The sequence below is a fragment of the Notamacropus eugenii genome, chromosome 1 (assembly GCF_028372415.1).
Source record: "Notamacropus eugenii isolate mMacEug1 chromosome 1, mMacEug1.pri_v2, whole genome shotgun sequence".
In the NCBI taxonomy this organism is placed as follows: domain Eukaryota; kingdom Metazoa; phylum Chordata; class Mammalia; order Diprotodontia; family Macropodidae; genus Notamacropus; species Notamacropus eugenii.
Window position 1 is genome coordinate 744,370,679 of NC_092872.1, and position 25,128 is coordinate 744,395,806.

General features: G+C 43.4%; 1 protein-coding gene across 2 annotated transcripts in view; it reads left to right on the forward strand.

Annotated features, from left to right (window-relative positions):
* The window catches only part of DPYSL2 (dihydropyrimidinase like 2), a 191,631-nt gene that overhangs the window by 122,909 nt on the left and 43,594 nt on the right, over positions 1–25,128 (forward strand). The gene's annotated exons all lie outside the window — the stretch shown is intronic.

A 25,128-nucleotide genomic window follows, 5' to 3' on the forward strand; every position in this document is an offset into this window, starting at 1 on the left:
CGAAGGACTTCACAGAGCTGCAAGATGGGGATCTTGAAGGATGAGTAGATTTTGGAGCAGCAGAGAGGGCGTACTTTAGGTAGGGGGCAAGGAGGCAGGAAATCAGCCACCCCTTTATTATCTGCTGTCTTGCTTTCATGTTCCTTGACCCCTTTTAGACCTCAACTTAATTCAGTAAATATTTGTGAATACTTTAGTGATACAGAGACAAAAATGAAACACTTATGTGTGATAACAGTCAGTAGGTGTGACAACGTACCAGGCACTGTGCTAAAAGTGGGGATACAACGAAAGACAAAAACACTGAAGTGGTCCCTCCCCTCAATGGGTTTGCACTCTGTCAAGGAGAAAACATGTATATACATTAGTTTATACAAGGGGAATACAAATTTCCAGAAGGAGAGGACAGTAACGATTGGGGGAGGAATCAGGAGAGGCTTCCTGTAGTCAGTGTCCCCTGAACTGCGCTGTGAAAGAAGCTAGAGATTTTATATCCTGGAGGTTAGGAGGAGGTGTATGTCCTTGCAAAGTCATGGAAGCAGGAAATGCAAAGCTGTGTATGAGGAATAGCTTAGTGGCCCGATGTGACCTCTCTGAACTCTTCCCATGAAATTCCTGTTTACTCTGGATAAGAAATAATAGAATTTCTGAGCCATGGAGATTGCATTCCTAGAAGTGGGTGCTATATACATTATGGCAATTAAAAAAGAGAGCCATCTCTTTGTCTCAGATTTCCATCCTGGGTCTTGGTCCAAGTCCCCAGCTCCTTGGCAAGATCTCTTTTTGGGGTCATTCCCCTTATTTAGCATCTGGAAGTAAGTGAGCATGACCCCTTTCAGCTGGATAATTGTCCTTTGCCTCTTTCCATGAGCTTTCTGCTTCTTGGCTTGGGTGTCCGTGACAGAGGGTCATCCGTCTGTTGGCCTCCTCAAAGCCAGCATGTGGTGATCCTTCCTTAGGGGCTGGATCTGAGTTTCCCATGCTGCCAGGGAGCCAAGCTTGCTTCTGTCTTAGCTGATGACCAATGACTACCCAAATCCCATTTGGCCTTCTGAGGCTAAATGTCAAACTATTCTCACTGGCCCTCACTCTCAACCCACGTCCCATGTGTTCACTGCTGGACAGATTTCCAGCTTGGATGGCTCAGTAATAAGAATCAGGAACAAGCTGTCCCCAATGACTGGAATGTCCTTCCATCTTCAACTGTACCTCTCAGAATGTCTGAATTTCCTTTAAGGTCCAACTCAAGAGCCACGTCTACAGGAGGCCCTTCCTGATTCTCCTGCTACTCTCCCCGCAGTTCCTTTGCATTTACTTTGTAGAGGGATAGGGATTTCATTGGAACTTCTGGATGAGGAACTCTCATTGCTGGTCAACACCTTCTTTGCAACATATTGTAATACCTAACATCTATATAGTGCTTTTGGGTTGGCAAAACACTTGGAAAACATCTCATTTTACCCTCGCAAAGACCCGTGGAGGTAGGTGTTACTGTTATCTTCATTTTACAGATGACGAGACTGAGGTTATCTGACTTGCCCAGGGGTCATACAGCTAGGGTCTGAGGCTGAATCTGAACTCAGATCTTTTTCACTCTAGGTCCCAATCTTTATCCACAACTCCATTTAGCTATCTACATCTTAAGAGTCAGTCAGTCCATAAGCAACTCATCTTCCTGCATTCAAATCCAACCTCAGACATAGATTAGCTTTGTGATCCTGAGTAAGTCATTTAACTTCTATTTGTCACAGTTTTCTCATCTATAAAATGGGAATAATAATAGCACCTACCTCCCAGATTTATTGTGAGGATCAAATGACAGAATATCTATTTGTAAAGCACTTTTCAAACCTGAAAGCAATATAGAAATGCTATTTATTGTTATTATTTTTGTTATTAATCACAGACTCTTAGGATCCCAGAATTGGAAAGGACCTTAAAGGTCATTTTGTCCAGTCTTGTCCTCTCACAGGAAACTGTCTTTTCAAGGATGAATTTATTGCTGAATCCTTCCAGGGATGAAGTACTCATTCTTTCACATGGCATGGGATTCCACTTTTGTACAGCTGGACTGGTTAGGCAGGTCTTCCTTAGAAATTTGTCTCTTTCTCACCTCCCAAGTGGTCATCATTCTGTCCTCTGGAATGCCATTGGTTAAGCCTGCTCCTTCTTTCTTGTGACAGCCCTACCATTGTTTGATAAGAGCTGCCATATTTGTCATCTCTTCTCTAGTTTGTCCTGAGGTATTACTGGCCTCATCATGAGTCTTCTGGAATTGTGTCTGTTCGCTGCATTGAGCAGAGTTCTTAAATCTTTCAAAGCTATCTTGGTAATGTGATTTTGTATATATTCTTCTCCTGGTTCTGTTTGTTTCACTCTGCATCTGTTTTATATAGCTCCTCTCATGTTTCTCTGAAACTGACCTTTTCATCATTTTTTATGGTACAATAGTGTTGGCTTCAATTTTTCTTAACCCCCTAACCCCACCCCTTTTAATGGACTTAGTAGTCCTCTGCTTCACATTTTGTCCCCAGAGTGAGCTACATCCAGATTTATAATTGTGTGTGTGTGTTTGTGTGTGTGTGTGTGTGTGTGTGTGTGTGTGTGTGTGTGTGCGTGTGTGTGTGTGAGAGAGAGAGAGAGAGAGAGAGAGAGAGAGAGAGAGAGAGAGAGAGAGAGAGAGAGATTTAATTTCCTAGTACTTTTTCTAGCACTACCTCTGGAGGCAGAAGACCTAGGTTCAAACTCAGCTCTAATGCTTCTTACCTGCATGATCTTGGGCAAATGGAGGTCCCTGGGCCTCAGTTTCCTTATTTGTAACATGAGGATAATAATAGCACTGACTTCATAGGTTTGTTATATGAATCAAATAATATTAATGTTTAAAATGACATAAAATCATCATCCCATCCTCCTCCTCCTCAATGATAGATCACAAACTGGCTGCTACTTAGAGGCCAAATCCAAGTCCCTCATTTTACAAATGAGGAATCTGTTACTTGTTCAGTTATGCAAGATTTGAATTCTGGTTTTCCTGACTTGAAATCCAGCTCTTCACTCATTATTATGCTAATTAGGACATTGAATTGCGATTAATGGAGGCTCCCTGTTGGAGGATCCTTTTTCTGATCCACCCAACCTTTTAGTGGCTTCCCGAAAAATTACCTTGCATTGTAAAAAATAAGCTTTTATGTGTACATGTGGTCTCCCCCTAGGGAATATAAAGCCATTTTAGGCCAGAGATTCCCATGTATTTGTCTTGGGGTCCTCAGCACTAAGCATCTATAAATCTGATACAAAGGAGGTGTTTAATTAATCCTTATTAATTGATTTGCGTGCCTAGCTGTGGGCCTCATTAGCAAGTTCCTTTAGATTTTTAAACTTTGGTTTCCTCATTCCAATGGGATGAGAATGTCACAACTGAGGACATCTGAAGTCCCTCCCAGCTCCAGCGTTCTAAGGGATGATGACATCCCATTCGTTTCTTTGGCAGCCTCTTCACACTGGTGACCCATATTGAACTTGGCTGATGCTGGGAATAAAGCCCTTACATCTTAAGGTTTGGTGGTGATGAACAGCTAAGATGACAATTATCACCTGGGGTGTTGGTGGTGTTTAGGAGCCTGCAGTGTGGCTACGTCCACTGTCATCACTGGCCTAGTTTTGGAGCTGCTTGCTACAAATTCTCTTTCGAGACTGCAGTTTCTAAGAGCAGCTACCCCAAACTGCTTTGGGAGTGGTGCAGAGGAAATGATCTACCCTAGCCACCTAGAGAGGGGATCCCTCAGCTGCAAAGTGGGTTAGGCTTTTTTGAAACGAGCCAGAATTTCCTCTCTCAAAAGTGGGGAGTGCCTGACTCATCATGTGCTTTTTAATGTGGCTGCAGTACTCCCAATGTGGTCTAAGGAGGGCAGAGTACAGCATGGTACTAGGAAGAGCATTTTGAATAAGTTAATGTTTATTTATATTATGCTTTCTTTAGGCAGCTCCTTCATAAAGTTGTCACAAGCAGCTTTCCCCGATGACATTGTAATCATATTAGAAGGAAACTCAGTCTTCTGTAAAGCTGTGTAATCCATTATCCACTTCTAACATCGTTCCCAATTGCCCCCTGTAACATTATTTCGTCTACCATCATCTTTTTCCAGAGCAAGTTTAAGATGGAAGGTGAAATATTCCTCCCATTAGATGTGTCCCAGAGTGGAAAGGGCTGGCTGTGAGGGGCAGTGGGTTTTCCTCACTGGAGATCTCCAAGTCCACAGTGGAAGATGACTTGTTGGATGTGTTGCTTGTGACGTACTTGTTGAAGTTTGGGTTGGACCGATTGGCCACTGAGGGTTCTTCCATCTCCAGTGTCAGTGATTCCCCCTTGGTCTGTGACTCAGTGAAAGCTTAAATTTTGGTCTCTGTTCAACAGAATGATGGAATCTTAGAGCTGGCAGAAACTTTGGTGCATTTCACTGGGTTGAGTTGCCTCTGGGTTTAAGAAGAGATTATTTCATTCTTTGTACTTGTGTCCCCAAGTTCCTGGAGTGGCACATAGCTGGCACATAAAAGTCCTTGTTAGTTAATTGATTGATTGGTGGAAGACACAAGATTAATGTATGATGTGGTCCCTGCCCTCGTTAACAATCTCATTGTGGAGACAAAGCAAAGAAAGCATAAACCATTTAATTAACAGCATGAGGTGGTATAGGGCAGCTAGCTGGTGCAGTGGATAGAGCACCAGTACAGTAGTCAGGAGGACCTGAGTTCAAATCTCACCTCAGACACTTGACATTCACTAGCTGTGTGACCTTGGGCAAGTTACTTAATCCCAATTGCCTCATCCTGGGTCATCTCCAGTCATCCTGATGAATATCTGGTCACTGGATTCAGATGGCTCTGGAGGAGAAGTGAGGCTGGTGACCTGCACAGCCCTCCCTCAAAACAAAGTCAAATGCAGTTCACGTCATTATTTCTCTGATGGCATGGTCTTCTTCAGCAACGAAGGATGAACACACACCCTATGAGGTGGTATATAACAATAATAATAGCTAATATATATAGAACCTTAAGGTCTGTCAACCACTTTACATATATTGTCTCATGTGATCTTCATAACAACCCCATGAAACGGGAGCTATTACCATTTTACAGCTGGAGAAACTGAGACTGAGAGAGGTTAAAGAGCTTGTCTGGCCTCATCCGGCTAAAAAATGTCAGAGCCAGGATGGCAAGCATACTGTCATGGTTCAAAGCTGGTGCTTTAATAAAGTTAGAGGAGGAATAGTTAAGTGTAGACTGTGTTGGTCATGGAAGCTTCGTTGAGGATGCGGCATTTGACCTGGGAAGGAAGATGGAATGTGTCCTGACAAGTGGAAGGCTCGCAGAAGGGGAGGGGGCCAGAGCCTGAAGGAACTTCATGTGCAGAGGCCTGAATGCTGTTGGAATGTCCTAAGGACAACAGGGCTGGGCTGTGGTGGGGAGTGATGAGAAAGCTGGCGAGATAGAGTAGGAATGAAATGTGGAGAACTGTGAATAACAGTCTGGAATGTGTCCCCAAAGTCATGGGGAGCCACTGGAAACTTTTGAGTGTAGCAGAGATAGACAAAAGAACCCTAGTGACAAGGCTCATTCACATGTCTCCATGACTCCATTTCCCCTTTGCTCCCCCTCCCCCAGGGATTCTTTTTTTTAAAACACTATTAAATGATTCTATCTGGGTATCTGACTGAGTCCTGCAGACCATTCTTGTATATAGGATCATAAATTTAGCACTGGGCAGACCTTAGAGCTCATCTATTCCAAACCCCTCATTTTACAGATGAGGAAACTGAGGCTCAAATAAATTAAGTTACTTGCTCAAGGTCACAAAACTAGGTGACTAAGTCACTAAGCATTTATTAAGTGTTCACTATGTGCCAGGCACCGTAATAAATTTGGGATTGCAAATATTTATGAAAGAAAGGTATTCCTTGTCCTTGAGGAGGCCATTATATTCTAATGGGGGAAGCTGAAAAGTAGGGGTGGGGAACAGATGAAGGTCCTTGCTTGGGGTCATAGAGGGGAAAGCCTGGGGAGTCAGGAGTGCTCACTCACTACACCATCCTTGCCCCCAAGAAGCTTACTCTGTAATGAAGCTGGGGTTGGGTAGAGAGGTGGTTACGGTTAGGTCAGACTGACCATTACTACCCATTTTCTCTCCTCTTATTTTCCATAGCTATGTTTCCTTGCCATCTTAATGTCACCCAGACCCCTCTTCTGCTAGTCATCCTTCACAAATCCTTTCCAGTCTCTGTCCTCCCCCTGAGAACCATTTTTCCTCCTTCTCTTTAGTGTTCCTGCTCTTCTTGCTCTAAGAGTCCTCTTTCTGGCCTGAACAACTCTGTGGGATCATGGGATTCAGAGCCTGAAAGGACCTTGGTGAAGGTTATCTACTTCAATCCCCATTACAGATGAGGAAACTGAGGCCCAGAGATACTAAGTCTTGCTCAAGGCCACACAGGTGGCAATGCTGGGTTCTGAACTCAGGTCCTCTGACTCCAAATTGGGCTAAATTTCCTCAGCAACATCTACAGGGAGGAACTCGCAGGTGGGTAGAGTCTTCCTGCCTTGGATCTCCTTTCTTGGGTTCCCTTGTTTTGGAGCCAGAGGGCATCCCAGAGGTCACCTGGCCTCTCCAGTGGTTCCCATCTTGAATTTCCTAACTCTCCATTAGTGCCTCAGACTCTTCTGATGTGTCTGCCAGCCTTTCACCAACTTTGGCTGCCTTTAAAAAAATGCTCTCGAAACTACCTTTTGGACTTGGCTCCCGAGACCTTATCATTGCTGTCTCTGAGACAGAAGAGGATCTGTGGGAGGAGGCCCTTTAAGTATATGAAGAGAAAGAGCTGGGCTGACTTTGGCTGAGGGCTTGAACTTTCAACAATCCAAACAATTGTGGAGAGTAATTAATGGGTCTCTGAACTCTCTGGCCCCTAATCTGGCCCAACCTTTGTCTAAACACACTAACTTTTATTCAGATATTGGGGCTGGAATCAATGGAGGAAAAAGGGCCACAGTCAACAACCAGCCTGAACTTGGCCAAACCAGGGGTATACAATGGCACAATGGTCATATCCCAGAATAGTGACATGTTGTGTTAAGTTCTTGAACTCAGTCCAGGTTCCTGGCTGGGCTTAGGGGTGGGGGAGCCTGTCAGTTTTCTTGGCTTTAGAGAGACCCTAAACAACATATGATGTCATCTGTACTTCCTGCCCTGATGGGCTGGTCCTTTCTGGCAGTGGCAAGTAAAGAATTGTGTAACCTTGGAAGTAGCCTCTGAGATAGACATCAGTGCGACCCTGCCTCCTGGGGCTTTTCAATTCAGCTGCCATCTGACAGTTACATTTTTCATATGTGTTCTTAAGTAGCATGGGTTTGGCAGAGAGCCCCTTGGCCTCCCTAGGAGGAACAGTTAGGTCCTTCATTAATTAGGAACCTGCTTATGAGTTAGTTGTTAAGTGTAGATTGTTTAAACTGGGTTCTCTTGTATTTGGAAGAACAGTCCTAGCCCACATGTGGAGCCTTGTGTTCAATTTTAGGCACCACAGTTTAAGAAGGACATTGGTCAAGAGGAGAGCGGCCCAAGAAGGACACTTAGAATGTGGAAGGGCCTTGGGTCTGTGGCATAGGAGGATGGGTTGCAAGAACTGGGCACTTTAAGCCTGGAGAAAAGATGGCAGCTGTCTGGAGGTATTTGAAAGGTTGTTAAAGGACTGGGCATCAACTTTGTTATTTCTGGCCCCACAGGGTAGAATCAGGGCCTTTGGGGGCAGGGTGGGAGATGCTTCAGAGAGGCCAGTGTAGTCTTGGTGTGAAGAAAAACACGTGCTCCTGACGAATGAGAGCCTTCCCCCAGTAGAATGGCCTGCGCACAGAGGAGCATGGGGGCTCTCACATGGAATCTTTAAGCAAAGCCTGGATGCCCACTTCTTGAAGAGCGTGTAGACAGGCTTCCTGTTCCTACTTGGATGGTCATTGAAGTCTCTTCTAATTCCCAGGGAAAATCCTTTAATGCTGAGTATTTAGATTAAATGGGATAATATTTATAAAGTGCTTTACAAACCTTGAAGCATTATATGAAGGGCTACTTTAAATTATATGAAGTAATGTTCCTACTCTGTACTACTATGTAGTAATGCTGTTAGTAAATGACTTACTTCAGTTCTACAGTACATGCAAATTTTTGTTATTGTTCAGTCATTTCAGTCTTGAATTCTTCGTGACCCCATTTGGGATTTTCTTGGCAAAGACACTGGAGTGGTTTGCCATTTCCTTCTCCAGGGTCCCCATTTTGAAGTTGAGCAAACTGAGGCAAACAGGGTTGAGTGACTTGCCCAGGGTCACACAACTAGTAAGTGTCTGAGGCTGGATTTGAACTCAGGGAGATGAGTCTTCCCAACTTCAGGCCCAATGTTCTAGCTTCTCTAAATGCAGATTTTACCAATGTGTCATTTCAAATGGATCAGTCAAAAGTACACATAATGATTGTTATAATTAAGAAGAGTGAGGGAGTATAGCATGGCAGATAGAGGTCTGGTCTTGAAGTCAAGAAGACCTATGTTCAAATCTTGCTTCTTCCTGGCACAGAATAGGTGCTTAATAAATGTTTATTTACTTGCTCTTGACTGATACACTGGTTGAATGGTGCTGGGCAAGTAATTTCCCTTCCTTCGTGCCCTAGGCTACTTTCTTAAAACTCTTAAGTTACAGATGAATTGCCAGTCTACATTTTGGAAGGAGTTTCCACACTGGGATTTCCCTATCCTGTTGAAATCACAGATTCAAGCCTAAATTTAAAAGATAAAAAAAAATCTAGGTATAAGAATGACCATCTTGGGCTAGCAAGTGATCACCCATAGCAATGACCATGTAAACAGGACCTGGGTCTATCTGTTTGCTTATATTGTTCGTCCTTGGCAGCTGATGTCCGTCTGTGGTCTGCTGCCAATGGAACATTTGAGCACATGTGTATTTACGAACACCGGGCTCTACAAGGAAGATTCAGAGCCCTCGGCTCCTTGGATCCCTTTCTCGGCAGGGAAGGGACAGGAAGGAAAACTGTGAGACAGAACTGGCCTTCAATCATGAAAGCAAAGTGGGCTAAGTTTGATGTGTGTGCTTTCTGCCACACAGTCCGGGAAGGTCTTATTTTTGGCAAGCCTGGCCCAGATTTGTGGTCTGGTAGCCCTGAGCAACCTAGCACCGAGACAAACAGAGGAAGTTACTCACACACTACTCTCAAATACTTCATTATCATCCTGACACATCCAACTATTCAGAGAGGGGTTTCCCTAGCAGTCAGATCTGGGGGAAAGCAGATGGAGGATGGGCTGATTAATTTGGTCCGTCTTCACCATTTTGGGGGTTTTGTTGCTTATTACTTTCTAACATGTCCACAAGAATTTGTCCTCCATTAGAACTAGCTCCCAATGGAAATTCCCTCCCTTTCCCAAAAACTTGCCCCCAGAAGATGGGGAAGTAGTTCCCCGCTTCCAGTTCCCCTAAAATGGACAGCGTCATCATTTGTTAGGCTCCTTCCTTCTCTTAGGCTGCCAAAAACACTGTTGCCGGGCAAACACATCTATTCAGGCACAAAATCTAGGCCTGGAAAGGCCCTTACTGACCATCTGTTAATCTGTGAGCTCTCTAAGGGGCAGATCATGTCTTTTTTATCCTGGCTCTAAAAAATATCAGCTCAGTGACTCTGGGTAGACCTTTTAACCATTTTGGGCTCCAGTTTTCTCATCTGTCAAATGGATTTAATAATATTTGCTTTGACCCTCCCTCCCCAGTCTGAGCAAAGTGCTGCTTTGTAAGCCTTGAAGTAGAAAAGACAGGGAAAAGAGTAGTGATTTCATTGGCATAAGGATCTCCTGGATAGGGAAACTCCTGCAGGCTGCAGTTTGTAGTGTTTGGAAGTAGCTTAGAGCATTGAGGAGCCCCAGAGACTCACCCAGGGTCACATAGCCCAATGGTATCTAAGGCAGGATCTGAACTCAGGTCTTCTTCTATACCATGCTGCACTTCAGTTAGAGTGATAATTATCATAAATTTGTAACTCTACCTCTCCCCGCCGGCACTCCCAACCAAGACTTAACGGTTGACTTACATTGATTAGGTGACTTCTGAGAACTTTCCTTCCCTCAGATTCCATGATTCGAAGAGTTCCCGCAGCTGAGCTGGCCCTAGAACTCAGGACTAGTCAACCCCAGGTTAATAGCATTTGCACAAATCTACGTTCTGTGTTTGCTTTGAGGAAAGCATTTTGTGAAGGAATGCTTCTGTAACCACTGGGTGTCAGTGTAGTGCCCAAGGGTGGGTGGCTGATGGCTAACTCCTTCCCTTTCTCAGGGGACTGCAGCAGAGTTGAGACCACTGACCATTTCTCTCTCTGCCTATTAGGTCAGCTGGGAGTTTTCCTCTAGTGTCACCTTTCTTTGTTTCGGTCCAGGTGGCAGAGGAGATGGCGTAGCTTCAGTTAGCCAGTAAACATTTATTAAGACCTACTATGTGCCAGGTACTGACCTAAGCTCTGTGATTAGGAAGAAAGAGAAAAAGAGCCTTAAGTTCCCTTCACAAGTGAATGGGGGAACCTGGAAATGGGAGGGAGGGTATGAAGAAGTCCTGCCCGTGGGTGAGGAGGCTGCCTTCTGTGGATGGATTGGGAGGATCTCGCCAGCGGTCATCCTCCACCCTCCACAGTCAGAGGGAGGGAGTGACCCAAGGAACAGGGAGTAAGAGCAGCTGGGAGTTTCAGAGCGCATTTCATCTTGTAGGCATGGACTCTCTAAGTAAGCTTAATGTTGGTTGAACAATCATAGAAGTTTAGGGTTCTTTAGTCATCGGGGAAGCAAATGACCCAGACCCATGTGAAATCCTCTCTCTGCTCTGGGGGAGTTAAAGGGTTATAAAAATTATAATAAAATTAGCTCATGGTGCCTCCAGGCTGCCTCTGACTACCCAGCTAGTAAGCTGGGCCTTAGCTTATATGTTCTGTGAAATATAAAACTCCTTCAGGGCCCCATCTCTCCATCTACACTTTGATTACCATTAAAGGCACATTTGTATGACATGGTTGGTGGGGGTGGGGAAAACAACTCTTTATTCTCCTATCTGGTTATTACTGCTGCTACCTCCAGGGACAAGAAATTTCTGGCCAGCCCTGATGATGCTTGGCATCATCACCCAACCTCTGTGTCATGACTCCTCTCTCATTTTCTTCTCTGTCATCTCTTACATTCCTGCTCCTGCCACCCTGAGGAAGAGAGCAGAGCTGCCACCACAGCCTCCACCACTACCTTCCTCTTCTCCCATTCTAAGGTTTTCATATTTCAGGATCTTGTACTGTACAGTCCCCAATCCTACAGAATGCCATCATCCCAATATTGAGCTAGATCTCCCAGGGGACTCTGTGACCAGTCCCTAGAAGTATGACCACTTAAGTGCATACTTCATCTGATCAATGAAGGCACTCCCTCCCTCCATGCAAATCACATCCCTCCATTTTTAACAGCAGCCCAAGAAATGGGCTAACCCATTTTCCATGGTTACTCCATAGAACCAGTGCATGCATTGGAAGTCTTCCTGTTACTTTAGGTAAGACCTAGGAGTATGTCTTGGGTTAGAATCATGGAGTTGGAAGGGACCTCTGAGGCACTCTAGTCCAAGCTATAGCTGACCATGAATACAACTCAACAAGTTGTCATCCAGTCTTTACTCAAAGACTGTCAGTTCGGAAGAACCAATCACCTCCCATTGCTTTTTGTGACAACTCAAATTGTTCAGAAGTCTTTTTTTTTTCTTATACCAAGCCCAGTGCTTGGCTAATTATAGGAAATGTGACCTCCCATGAAATTAATGAACTCTTTTAAAATAGTCTATAGACGTTCTTCCTTGGGTTTCAATACAAATAGGAAGGTGAGTAGACCTTACCCTGGCCTTTCCACTTTTTTTGTTGGTCAGTCATTTTTCAGTCATGTCCAACTCTCCATGACCTCATTTGGGGTTTTCTTAATAGGGATACTGGAGTGATTTGTCAATTCCTTCTCTTGCTCATTTTTTCAGATGGGGAAACAGGGCAAACAGGTGAAGTGACTTACCTAGGATCACACAGCTAGTTAGTGTGTTAGGTCAGATTTGAACTCAGGAAGATGAGTCCTCCTAATGCTAGGCCCAGCACTCCATCCACTGTGCCACCTAGCTGCCTCCTCTCCCTTTTCTCAATCTACAATTTCATTCCCATTCTCTGCCAATGATAATAGCCATCAAATATCCTTTATCTTTCTTTTCTTAAGTTTCTGTTTGTTGCTTACAAACTCAGTGTTACACAGGTCTGCTTCCCTTTATATGTAGGTAAGTTGCAGAATCTGTTTAGGAAAAGAGGACTCAGACCTGGGCTTATTGATGGCTCTGTCACAAGGTCCCAGGTGACTTCAAGCAGATTACTTAGTCATTTGGGCTCAACTTTTATTTTTAATTTATTTTCAATTAAATTATTTTCAATTAAAAATCTGTTTTCTTTTCCTTTCTCCCATTTTCCTCTACCCTGATTAGAAAAAAAAAAGAAAATCATTTTAACAAATATGTATAGTCAAGTAAAACACATTCCCACATTGGCTGTATCAAAAATATGTGACGCAATCTCCACCCTGAATCCATCCCTTCTCTCAGGAGGTGGGAAACATGTTTGGTCCTGAGTCCTATAGAGTCTTGATTGGCCTTTCCATTGATCAGAGTTCTTAACATTTTAAGTGTTGCGTCTTTATACAGCTTATTCTCCTCTTTCTCCTCACCTTACTCTGCATCAGTTCAGATAAGCTCTTCGGTTTCTCTGAAACTATCTGCTTCATCATTTCTTACACTGGGCCTTCTTCCTTGAAGCTGGGAGTCCTACTGCTTGCTTTTCATTTCATTGTTGAAAAGTATGTAGGCACTGTAATTCTAACCGCTATGAGTGGTGGGGAAGGTCGTGGTGGAATCTATGGGAGATTAACAGACTTGGAGAGAGCCAAGTGAATAACTAGCCCAATGGAAGGCCACAGATACAACATGGAGGGGAATAAGGTATAAGAAGTACAGAAAGGTGGGAAGGGGCCAGGTTACCAAGAGCTTTAAATACCAAGCAGAGGACTATTTGATCTTGGAGGCTCTTTGGAGCTGTTGGAGTTCATTGAGTAGGAGGATTGGACATGGTCAGTTCACTGGTGTTCCAGTAGAGCTGTTTGTGGCTGTTTCGTCAGGTTGGTGAAGGGCACTGTCACAACAAAACAAAAAACTAAAGAGGAAGACATGGTGGAACGTTATCCTGAAAAATCTGGGAAACAGGAAATGCTACTTTCTCTGGTGGAAGCATCTCCCTTAGGTGACTCCTATCTACACAAGAGAGACCTATTCTTACTTTGGGGATTCCATCACCCTGTCTAGCACTTTAACACTTTGGACACTCACTAAACATCTCTGTGCCTCAGTTTCCCCATTTGTAAAATGAGGGGGTTGAACTGAAGGTCCTTCTCAGGTCCTTCCAGCTCTAGATCTCTGAGTCTATGATGCTAATACTGGATCCCTAGAAGAAGAAGCAGAAGGCCAGGCAGCACCTTTACGATGAGTCTTTTCTTGAATAATCTTAGAGTCCAGTTTCCAGGCTTGGCCAATGGTTTTATTTGGTTGGAATTGACAATGGTATAGCCAGTTTAATTGTGTAGACAGAACATGGGGGTCGGCGTAATGTCTCCACCTCAGCTGGGCCGGTTATGTCTTTGAATTACTTGAGTTGGAAAAGGAGTCTTGGCTGGGGTTCTGGCTGGTAGCTCCAGCTGGATGTGACCTATCTCTGCTTTTCCTTCCCTTCTCTGGGTTCTTTACTTTTTGTCTTCCCTCTTTCCTTCTCCTTTCTCCTTCCTCCTCCTCCTCTTCCTTCAGTTACTCAGTTTCATTTATTCTAGATATGGGCTGGTTGAAGTCACATGAGGGAACATCCTTACATAGAGTATAGGATTGACTGCCTTCCATTCCCTTATCCCTTCCCCATCCCCTTCTCCTTCCTTCTTCCCCTTTCCTCTTCCCCTTTCCTCTTCCCTTTCCCTCTTTGTCTTCCCCTTTTCTTTCTCCCTTCCCCTTCCCTTTTTCCATTCCCTCTTCCCCTTTCCCTTCCCTTTTCCCCTTCTTCTCTCTTCCATCTTCCCCTTCTGCTTTCCCCTTTCTTTTCCCCCTTCTCCTTCCCCTTTCCTCTTCCCCTTTCCTCTTCCCCTTCCCTCTTCCCCTTGTCTTTCCCTCTTCCTCTTCCCCTTCTCTTTCCCCTTTCCCACTCCATCTGCTGGGGCCTGGTGGAGAGACTGCAGGATTCGATCAGTCTGGGGACTTGGTGGGGGGGAGGCTTAGGAAGGCCCCTTTACTCATGGGCTATGGAATCTTGTTTCATGTAGGAAAACCCAAGAGAAGAGTGTTCAGCCTGCTGGGAGGTTTGACCTCATCTCCTGGTTGTGCCAGAACACAGCCTTGTGAGAAAGACTGGGGAACAGCCTTGAAGGAGAAGTGAGGGCTGGGCTGGGAAAATGGTGATTTGTCTCTTGAAAGGAATTAGATGCATAATATTCTTCTGTTGCCGTGTCTTGCCAGCCATGCCTTTCTCTGCTCATCAGTCAGTTAATCAACAAACAAGCACCTACTGTTTGTCAGGCGCTGTGATGAATCCTGAGGTTATAAAAACAAAGAAAAAAAGCATTCCCTACCCTCAAGAAGCTTATATTCTTCTGTATGAATGTATGTATGAAGTATGAATGTATGTGTGTATAGACAATACATGAAAATGACTACCGACAAAATTGTTAAAGACAAGGTGGTTTGGGAGGGAGGGCACAATCCGGGAAGGCTTGATGTAATAGATGACATTCATGTACATTTTAAAGGAGTTTTTCTGCAACAATTTTTTGAGGTATTTAATATTATTTCCGTGAGTTAATCAGTCAAACACCTAGTAAGTAAGGGAGTCCTGCTTTGAGCACAGGCTTTCTGACTCAAAATCCATCCCACACTCCACTCTGCCTCAGTAAGTGGGTCACTTATTGACAGTCCCCCATTCTAATTCCATTTTTACTTCAATAAGATGACTTTCTGGGTAGATTTCGTGGACTTCATGTTGCCAACAGATGTGCTGAAGGGACCCTGCCACTCTTTCCAAGTCTGGTTTCAATGATCCAAGGGGAAGACTTCTGTTCATAGTTCAGTTCGTTGCTCTTGAAGGATTTACACATTATAAATGACCCTTCATCACTACATCCAGATCCCATCAGCCTGGCCTTTGATCTAAAGTACAAGCAGGCAAGCTGGGTATGAGTTTTACCAATCCTCAAAGAAAGAGCATTTTATGAGGTGCTGAAGTTTTGACACAATCCCTCACTGGAGTCCCAAGTTGATTTCCATTATTCAAGCTGGATCTGCTTTGCCATCTTCCCACTGTGCTAGGATCATTAACTGATCCTCTAGGGATAGCTCACATGTGTTTTGTATGATTGGTTTATTAGCATAGTTGAGAAGAATATAGAAATTGGAATTGAGTACTATTAATAGACATGCTAGGAAGCTGGTCATCAGCTTAGCCAAAGCCAAACATGGTGGGCGATTAGAAAATGCTTTGTGTACTTACCCTCATGTAAAAAGACACGTTTTTCCCTAAGAGGATATTGGAAGATGTGAATTTTTTGGAATAAATAAAATGTTCATTATACACTATCACTGAGCCTGTAAAATGGTATTGTTGTCTGTCGATTAAAGTGACAGGATCGCAGATTAGAATTGGCTACCACCTTAGAAGTGATCCTCTCCAGCCTCCTCATTTTATAGATGGGGAAACTGAGGACCAGATAGGGGAGTTGAATTGTCCCTTGTGATAAAACTTCCAAATGGTAGAAACAAAGCCTCTGGCTCCAAATCCAGCATTCTTTCCACTACAGAGTTGACTTTCCAACCTGAGTTGGGAATAACACTATTTCCAGAAAGCCAGGTCACCTGTCATCATTCATATTAATGTGGAAGGGGTTGCCTTGAGAGCTAGTGAGTCTCCCCTCAGCTTCAGATTCCTCATCTGTAAAATGGGGGAAATGATAGCTCCCACCTCACACGATTGTTTCAAGGATCAAATGAGATAATGTATGTAAAACTTATACAAACATTTAAATGTTACATGATTGGTAGATAATAATAATAATAATAGATGGTGCAGAGATGCCAGAATCTCAGTTAGGAGAAACCACAATTACTATCTAGTCGAAACCATATCTGAACAAGAGATCCTGGACAAGTGGTCAGCCAGCCTTTTTCTTGATGACTCCCAGAAGGGAGACTCATTACTGCTCAAGGCAATCCTTTCCATTATCTTTTTAGAATTAATTTTTTTAATTAACAAAAGTTGAAAAAAAAAAAAGAAAAATGAAACCCTCACAATAAATATGCATGGTCAAGCAGAAACAAATTCTCCTTTATCTATTCCTTCAGTTTATCACCTCTCTGTCAGGAGATGGATAGGAATCATGCTTGGTCAGAGTTCTTAAGGCTTTCAAATTTGTCTTTACAATGTTACTATTTTACAGATTATTCTGGTTCTGCTCATTTGATTCTGTATCAGTTCATACAAATCATCCCAGGTTTCACTGAAACCACTGCCTTCATCATTTCTGGCAGCAGAGTAATATTTTATCACCTTTTGTAAACTCTCATTTGTTTATCCCTCCTCCAATTGATGGACACTCCCTTCGTTTCCAGTTCTTTGTTGCTAAAAAAGAGCTGCTATAAATATTTCTGTATATTTGAGTCTTCCCCCCCTCCCCCCTTTTTCTTTGATTTCTTTGGAATGTAGGCCTAGTAGGGATATCTCTGGGTCAAAGGGCATGCATGGTTTAGACACGTTTCCACATTTGGACAGATAGTTTGCATTATTAGGAAGTTTTTCCCAACATGGTCTAAATGGATCTTTTTATAACTTCCACTCACTGTCCCTATTTCTGACTTTCTGGGACCAAATAGTCTAATTGTCCTTCTGTTTGATGGCCCTTCAGACATTTGAGGAAACAAACATATATGTATTGTGCTTTCTTCTTGGAAAAGAATTTAAATTTTCTTTTCAATGGAATTCTTTCTCCACTTCAGGGCAGGAGCCCCCATTCTGTTCTATTCATGACAAACTTTGATGGTTCAGAGGGCTAGGCCAGGCACCAAAGGCCTTTCTGTCCCCCATAAAGCCTTCCCCCATGGCTTCATAGGCTCCAGAATGTTTCAGGGCTGGCCAAGTGCCAGCTTTCACAAAGGAAAGCCACCCAGATAAGCCAACAGTGTTCTTGCTCTCTCCCTTTGGATGCCGGCTTGGTTTTAATCTCTAGCTGATTAATTTGCCCCAGAAGAAAGAGAGGGAGACAGACTCACAATCTAGTTACATGCACATTGGAGTGGAGAGCAGGTGGTAATGACCGCTAGAGTGAGTGAGGGGCTGGCGATGGGGAGTCCTGATAGAACAGCGTCCTGGGAATGGAACTGAATGTTGTCTGTGCTGGTGAATCACACTTTTGTCCGGCTGGGACAGTGTGGGGAAGGCTGTGCCAAGCCTGGGAAAAGAAGGGGCTTGGCTGGGAGCGGGATGTTGGGGTCCAAGCTGTGGGGATTCAGGACTGGGGGAAATGTGGAAAGTGCAGGGGAAAGAACACTGATTTAAGGCTCAGAGAACCTGAATTCAAATCCTATTTATTGGGCAAATCACTTAATTTTCCTGAAATTCAGCTGTCTCCTTTATAAAAGGAGGGGTGAGGTGGTAAGACCTCTAAGACAGGGGTTTTAATTTGAGATTCATGAATTTGTGTTTTTAATACTTTCATAATTGTATTTCCATATAATTGGTTTCTTTTGTAATCAATGAACAAATGTTGATTTCCTCTTGTTGGAAAAAAAATTTGAAAAAATGACCCTTATCATAAATGTACACAGTCAGGCACATTTTGATTTATTTAAAGCTGTGATTTTGAGAAATAGTGCCTAGGCAGATACAGATCTCTGCTCCGAGGACATTTTGAGCTCTCGATCCTGTGTGTTCTGACTTCCCTCAACAGATCCCCTGACAGCTTTTGGTTTTAAACTTTATTTTTTTTCTTTTACAATTTAAATTTTTTGTTGCACTCTTTTGGTTTGACATCATGTTCATTCCTGATTCCCTCTCCCCGTCCCTTGTCCAGTGAGCATCCCTTTTAACAGAAAATATGAGAAAGGGAGATTCTCAGCAGAGAAAGCTGAACCAGCCAGTTTGCCGGCTGAAGCTGTCAGTATATGCACTGTTGTATATCTGTAGGCCTCCACTATTGAAATGAAGGCAAGGAGTTTTTTTTTTCTCTTCTTTTTGGTCAAACATGGATATTATAACTACAAAGTATCCTGATTAATTTTAAACCAGGTTCTTGTCAGATCTCTTTTTCAAGTGGGTGTTCAAGTGATCTTCTATTTTCATGATGTAGAAATGTTTCCAATGTATAATCCCACCTGAAATATCAACGATTAGTTCTTAGGACATGGAGTCGCAGGTCTGGAATTGGAAGGGACCATCTAGTACAGCCTTGTCATATTATACATAAAAAACTGAGACTCAGATAGGTTAAGTGATTTACCCAAGATCACAGGGGCCAGCAGAACTGAGATCTGACCCCAGGTCTTTTGTCCACTTTGTATTTGACATAGGGACCTTCATAGTCTTCTAGACGAAGGACCATAGATTTGGAACTAGAAGGGACCTGAGGAACCATCTAGTCTACCCCTAACCCCCATTTTACTGGTGGGCAAATCGAGGCCCAAGGAACTAAAATGGCTTACCTAAGGGGGAAAGTTGATAGGGAATAACAGGCACTTTGCTAAATAATCCTCACAACAACCCTGAGATACAGGTCACCTATTGCTACCCCAAATTTACAGTTGAGGAACCTGAGGCAGAGATTAAGTGACTTGACCAGGGTCCCACAGAGATAGAAGAGGATTTGAATTCAGATCCTTTGTCTCTAAAGTCAATGATCTTCCATTATTTTTTGGTTCCAAATTGAACCCCGGTCCTTTGATTCTAAACTTAGCATGTGCTCCTGACTCCATGGACAGTGCTGAATCCCCTGCCTCACCTAACTGCCCCACCTAGCATTCTTTCCATTGTAGATTTATAACCTTTACGAAATTTGGGCATCTTTTGAAGGCTTTTTTTTTTTTTAAAACTAGAACTCCTACCAAGCCTTGTCTCTAGGTAGGCCTGAAAATGAAGCACTTCCAAGCATTATAAGTATAAACCTGGGCTGGAATCCTGGGACCATTCCCAGCTCTCTTATAAATGGAATCTTCCGGGGAATTTCTCTTCATTTCTAAACACCAGCCCTCAAAGGCTCTTGTTTATAGCTGTACTCTGGACTGCTCCTTCTGAAGTTAGTGTTTCCCCTGGTGGCCTCAGGGACTGAGTCTTTTCTTATTCCCAATAAAAGTGTGTGTGTGCCTGGGGGGAGGGTCTAGGGGAACCGGTAGGTGCCTTTGAGAGGAAGCTCTCTTCTGTTCTCAGCTAGCACAAAACTGCACATCCTGTCCCAGCCCTTTCCAGGGTCATCTCAGAGCTGGGGGTTCTCTGCTCAGTGGGGAAGGTCAGAAGACATTCTGTCCTCTTCCCAAGAGAACATCAAGAAGGCAACACTGTGGGAAAACATATGGGTGCTTTTCAGAAGGATGTTCCTTGATGTCTCAAATATTAAATTTCCAGGAGTCAGGGAAAGAGATGCTTTTATGAGGTTCACATAGCAGACCATTTCAGGAAACATTTTTTTGCAGATGGAGAAAAGGCCTGGGTTTTTCACTCAAGACCAGATTCAGCCTCTCGAAATTTACAATGGGTTTAAATATCATGTAGAAATCATACTAAAGGCAGTGTTGTATAATGGCCGAGAGCTTGCCTCAGAACCAAGAAGTTCAAGACCCATCTCTGCTATGGACAGGCTGTGTGACCCTAGGAAAGTCACTGCCCCTATCAGTAAAGATGATTAATTGCAGAGAAGGTGGCAACCTGCATCGTTACAGCCAGTATTCTTGTCTGGGAATAACTCAGTTCACTGAAATCACAGGTCTAGCCTCCTATCTCTAGCACTTGGCCACGCATGGTTGGAGTCTCTCCTTTCCTTCAACAATCAGCACTGGGCACCCTCTTTTCCATGAGCCTTTCTTGACATCAGCTTCCTGGTTCTCCAAAGGGAAACCGCTCTTTCTCTGCTCCTGTCTGATGTGGCCTTCCAGACATCATCTTCCCATCTAATCCTCACAACAAACTGGAGAGATTGGTGGTGTATATTATTGGTCTCATTACACATAGAAGAAAAAGACCAGAGAAATCGAGGTGTTCCCAGCATTACATAGCTAGGAAATTCTGGAGACGATATTTGAACCAAGATCTTCTAGACAGTACTAGCCTAGGCCTCTTGCCACATGGATTCTGTGCTTCCTAGGATCATAGAATTTAGGTCCAGGGCTCATCTGGTCCAATCCCCTTCATTTTACTCATGGGGAAGCTGAGGACTAGAAAAGATAAGAATACTTGTCACATAGTCAGGAAGGAGCAGACATGGAATTCCAAATCAGGTACTCGTACTCATCCTCCTGGACCACACCATCCTTTCCCCTTGGGTCATAACTTGTGATCATATCTCCCATATAACCTTCTTGAGGGCAGGATCTCTATTGGATCTCTTTTTACATCTCTGCATCTAGTCCATGGTGCCTTGGACACAGTAGAAACTCAATAATTTTTTCCTCACATTTATTTACTTTATTCTAAATTTCTGGAATAAAACAAGTATTTCCATAACATAGTATAATAAAAAAGATGCTTGCACATGAAATAACTATTGACTTCCATCGATGGAGATAATCATTTCCTGATAATCAGAGGTTGTCAGAGATGATCATGGAAGGTTTTTGAGGAGGTTGACTGGTGGTAGTTGCCCTCCCTCTTTTAGAAGTGGAAAATCTGGGGCCATGTTAATTAGGTGGTAAGAGAGCTTGCATTTGGAATCAAAAGACCAGAGTTCCCACTTTGGCTTTGTTCCTTACTACTAGTGTGACCTTGGTCAAAGCTGGTCTTATGTTGCCTCTCTGGGGCCTTAGTTTACTTATTTGGGAAAGCATCAGCTTAGACTAGGTGACCTATGGGATCCATTCCATCTCCAGAGCTATGGGCCTATGGAATCAGTTGAGGTTAAGTGATTCTGTTGAGGAAGTTTGCATTGGAACTTGGAGTGCTGGGCATCTTCACTCATGGCTTGCTGCCATCCCCATCAGATTGCCTCTCTCAAGAGTTCAAGGAGCATGGAGGAAAATCTCTTGGAGTAGCCTGCTCTTTAGAGTGCAATATCAAGTCCTTTCATTCCCTGGCATTGCAAAAAATAGTATCTCTCTCCTTTGAAGGCTTTATTACCGAGGACTAATAGAAAAAAAAAAGAGGAAAAGTTAAGTTTGATACCAGAAAAATCTTCCTAACAATTTGAGTTGCCTCAGGTGGGACATGGAGTGTTAGTCATTTCAGTTGTGGCTGACACTTTGTGACCCCATTTGGGGTTTTCTTGGCAAAGATACTGGGATGGTTTGTCATTTTTCTTCTGCAGTTTATTTTACAGATGAAGAAACTGAGGCACACAGGGTGAAGTGACTTACCCAGGGTCTGAGACCAGATTTGAACTCAGAAAGAAGAATCTTCCTGATGCTAGGCCTGGTCCTCTCTCCACTGAACCACCTAGCTGTCCTCTCCTTCCCTGGAAGGCTTTAAACAATAGCTGGGCCTGTTCTAGGACACAGTTTCTGAGACCTTTGGGACCCTGTTCAGGGATAGATTGGACTACATGGCAGTAAGGTTCCTTCCATCTCTGAGTTTCTTTGAGATTCTATGACTCAATTCCAAAGATTACAAAGATATCAGAGTGGCTCATAGAGTTGGTAGAACTTCCCAGGATTCTTCAGAAAGTTCAACCGTTCCTGTGTGCTACTCTGCCATCTTTATAATCTTTGAGTTTAAGAGTCATAGAATGTCACAGAATCTGGAGCTGGAAGAAACCTCCTCTGGTCCCACCTATCCCCAAGGTTTTGGAAAAGGTGTCCTGGAACTGGCCCAAGATGTTGTTGTTTGAAGCCTTCCAGGGAAGGAGAGGCTCACATGGCCCAGTCCAGTGTGTGATGAAATCTGGTCACAGGATTTTAGAACTAGAATGGGCCATGGAGCCAAGATTGCTAATTTTTTTCATATGCAGGTATCCTTTTTAATATCAATAGTAGTAAAAACTAAATTTACATAAGACTTTAAGTGTGCTTAGTGCTGTATATGCATTATCTTATTTTAACTTTACAGTAACTCCATGCGGTGTTTATAATGATGGACTTGTCCAAGGCAAAACAACTAGTAAGCTGTACGTGCAGAATTTAAACCTGAGTCTTGTAGACTCCATGACAGCAAGTAGTGCTAGCTAAAATTATTATCCCCATTTCTCAGAGGAGCAAACTGATGCTCAGAGAGGTTAGGAGTCTTGTTCAATGCCATACAGCTAATATGTCACAAGGTCAGCTCTTGAATCCAGTTTTTCCTGGTTGCAAGCCCAGGCTTTTTCCTGGACATCATATAGTCTGTATAAAGCCTCACTTTTCCTCTCTTTGAAGCTCATGGAGTAGTGAGTTTCAAGGAAATGAAAATGTTTCTTGAAATGTTTGCTGGTTAAGACATTTAAGAACATATTAATGAAAAAGTGTCCTTTGCCTCCTTAATTTTATGGATGAATTCCCAGGTGAGGAAAGTCTCCCCACCAGTGCAGCTTGGCACTTTCTTTGCAGTTATAATCTTAGTGAACTTCCTAGAGCAGAGGAGTCAAATTTAAAGCCCACAAAACTCTGGAATCTGGAAGAATCTGATTAAATTGTAATTGAGAAATGTTTAACAAAATAAGAATAAATAAGAAAATATAATTAAGTTTACATAATGTAAATTTGTGGTTTTCTAAGTCAATATGTAGCCTACTGGGATCCAGTTCTGTTTGAGTTTAACACCAGTGTTGTAAGAGATTAAATGACTTACTGAGGGTCACACAGCTCAAAGAGAGACTTGAACTCAGGTCCTCCTGAATCTGAGGTAGGTGTACCTATGCTGCTTCCCATCTCTTTTAGAAGGAACAAGTGCACCTCCCCCCCTTAGTCCTGCACTCTCAGAGACAGAAAGATGAGCATTCTAGATTATTACAGGTTGGCAGAGCTTCCAAGCTTTGATTTGTTCCCGAAATCTGAGCTCAGTCTTGAGGCTGGGGCAGCCTTTTGGGGGAGGGAGCTGCTTGGCTGGTGCTGAGTGAGTCACTGAGCCCTGGGCTCTGGGCTCCTACACTGGCATCTCTGTGCCTTTCTTATCAGGTGGGTTTGGCCTTGCTGAGTCACTGAAGGCCCTCTCTGACCAGAGGAAGGCAAAGCTCAGTTGCTGGAAAGCTTCCTGTCCTTTCCCTAACCAGACTGGCTCCTGGCGATGTGGAGGGGAAGGGGAAAACTCTGCAGTGGGAGCTAGAAGATCTGGGTTCAAATTCTGCTCTGCCACTTAGTACCTGCTCAGTTCTTGTCAAATCACTTGAACTCTCTACATCTCAATTTCCTCATTGGTTAAAAAAAAAATGGAAGGAGGGAAGGGTGGAGAAATAATCAGAGGTAGTGCTGTACAGTAGAGAGATCCTTGAATTTGGAGTCAGAGAATCATAGACATCAGAGGCCATCTAGCCCAACATCTCCATTTTATGGAGGAGGAAACTGAGGCACATGGCATGTAAGTCACCCAGATAGGATCAAAGGAGCAGAGACTTTGGGCAGAAAGAAATTTAGAGGTCATCCATTCCAGAAGGGTCAGCTCTCAGCTCTGCAAAACTTCCCAGTGCAGGCAGAATCAGACAAAATATAACTAGGAAATATTTAATAAAACACCAGTATGATACAGTATAGATGATGTTAATTTGTGGTTTTCTAAGTCCATCTGTAGCCTGCAGGGATCCTTTGAGGTGGTGGAGTCCAACCGTTCATTATTCTAAGGAAGAGAACCTGGGGAGAGGTTGAATCACACAGGCAGGATGATCCATTTAGAACTAAAAGGTTCTTAAGAGGTCAGCTAGTTGACCTCTTCATTTTACAAGAGAAAAAGGAAACCGAGTTCCAGAGAGATAAAGCTATTTGCTTGAAGTCCTGTAGATAGTAAGCTGCAGAGCCAGCATTTCAGCCCAGGTCTTTTGACTCCAAATTCATTGTTCTGCAAAGTTAATCATGTTACCTCTAAATTCTCCAGGCATGTGGCCTTTCTGATCTTCCTCACCTCCTGAATTCCCCCCATCACATTTTACAGATGAGGAAACTGAAACCAAGAGAAGTTAAGGGATTTGTCACATACAGGGAATTGTGGGCAGAGGCAAGATTTGAACTCAGGTCCTTGGTTTAGGCTCTAAGGAAGCTGGACACAACTGAAAAATGAAACAGGTGGCCTCCCCTTCTTGGATACCTTCCATCCAGGGCTGGCCAATCACTTGTTGGGCATGTTATCACCACCACAGCAACAACAAAGTTAGCGTGTCTATAACACTTTAAGGTCATTTTGTTTGATCCTCACAACACAAGGTTGTGATCCTCACAAGTTTGAGCTTCCATACAACCTGGGAGGCAGGTTGTATGCCACATAGCTGAGAGCTGACCCTTCTGGAATGGATGACCTCTAAATTTCTTTCTGCCCGAAGTCTCTGCTCCTTTGATCCTATCTGGGTGACTTACATGCCACATGCCTCAATTTCCTCCTCTGTAAAATGGAGGCACATAGAGAGGTTAAGTGACTTGATCACGGTCACACAGGAACAAGAATAGTAAGTGCCTGAGGCAGGATTTGAATTCAGATCTTGATTCCAAGTCCAACACTTTATGGTATAGTGGGGATTTCTTGGTTTAGGTGACTGCTAAGTTCCAGCTTTCAAATTCTGTGATTTTGTGAGTTCCAATAGCCACAGTGTGGGAGTAGTTTTTGAAATGCTTTGAGTTCTTCAAATGAAAGTTCCCGCATAAATA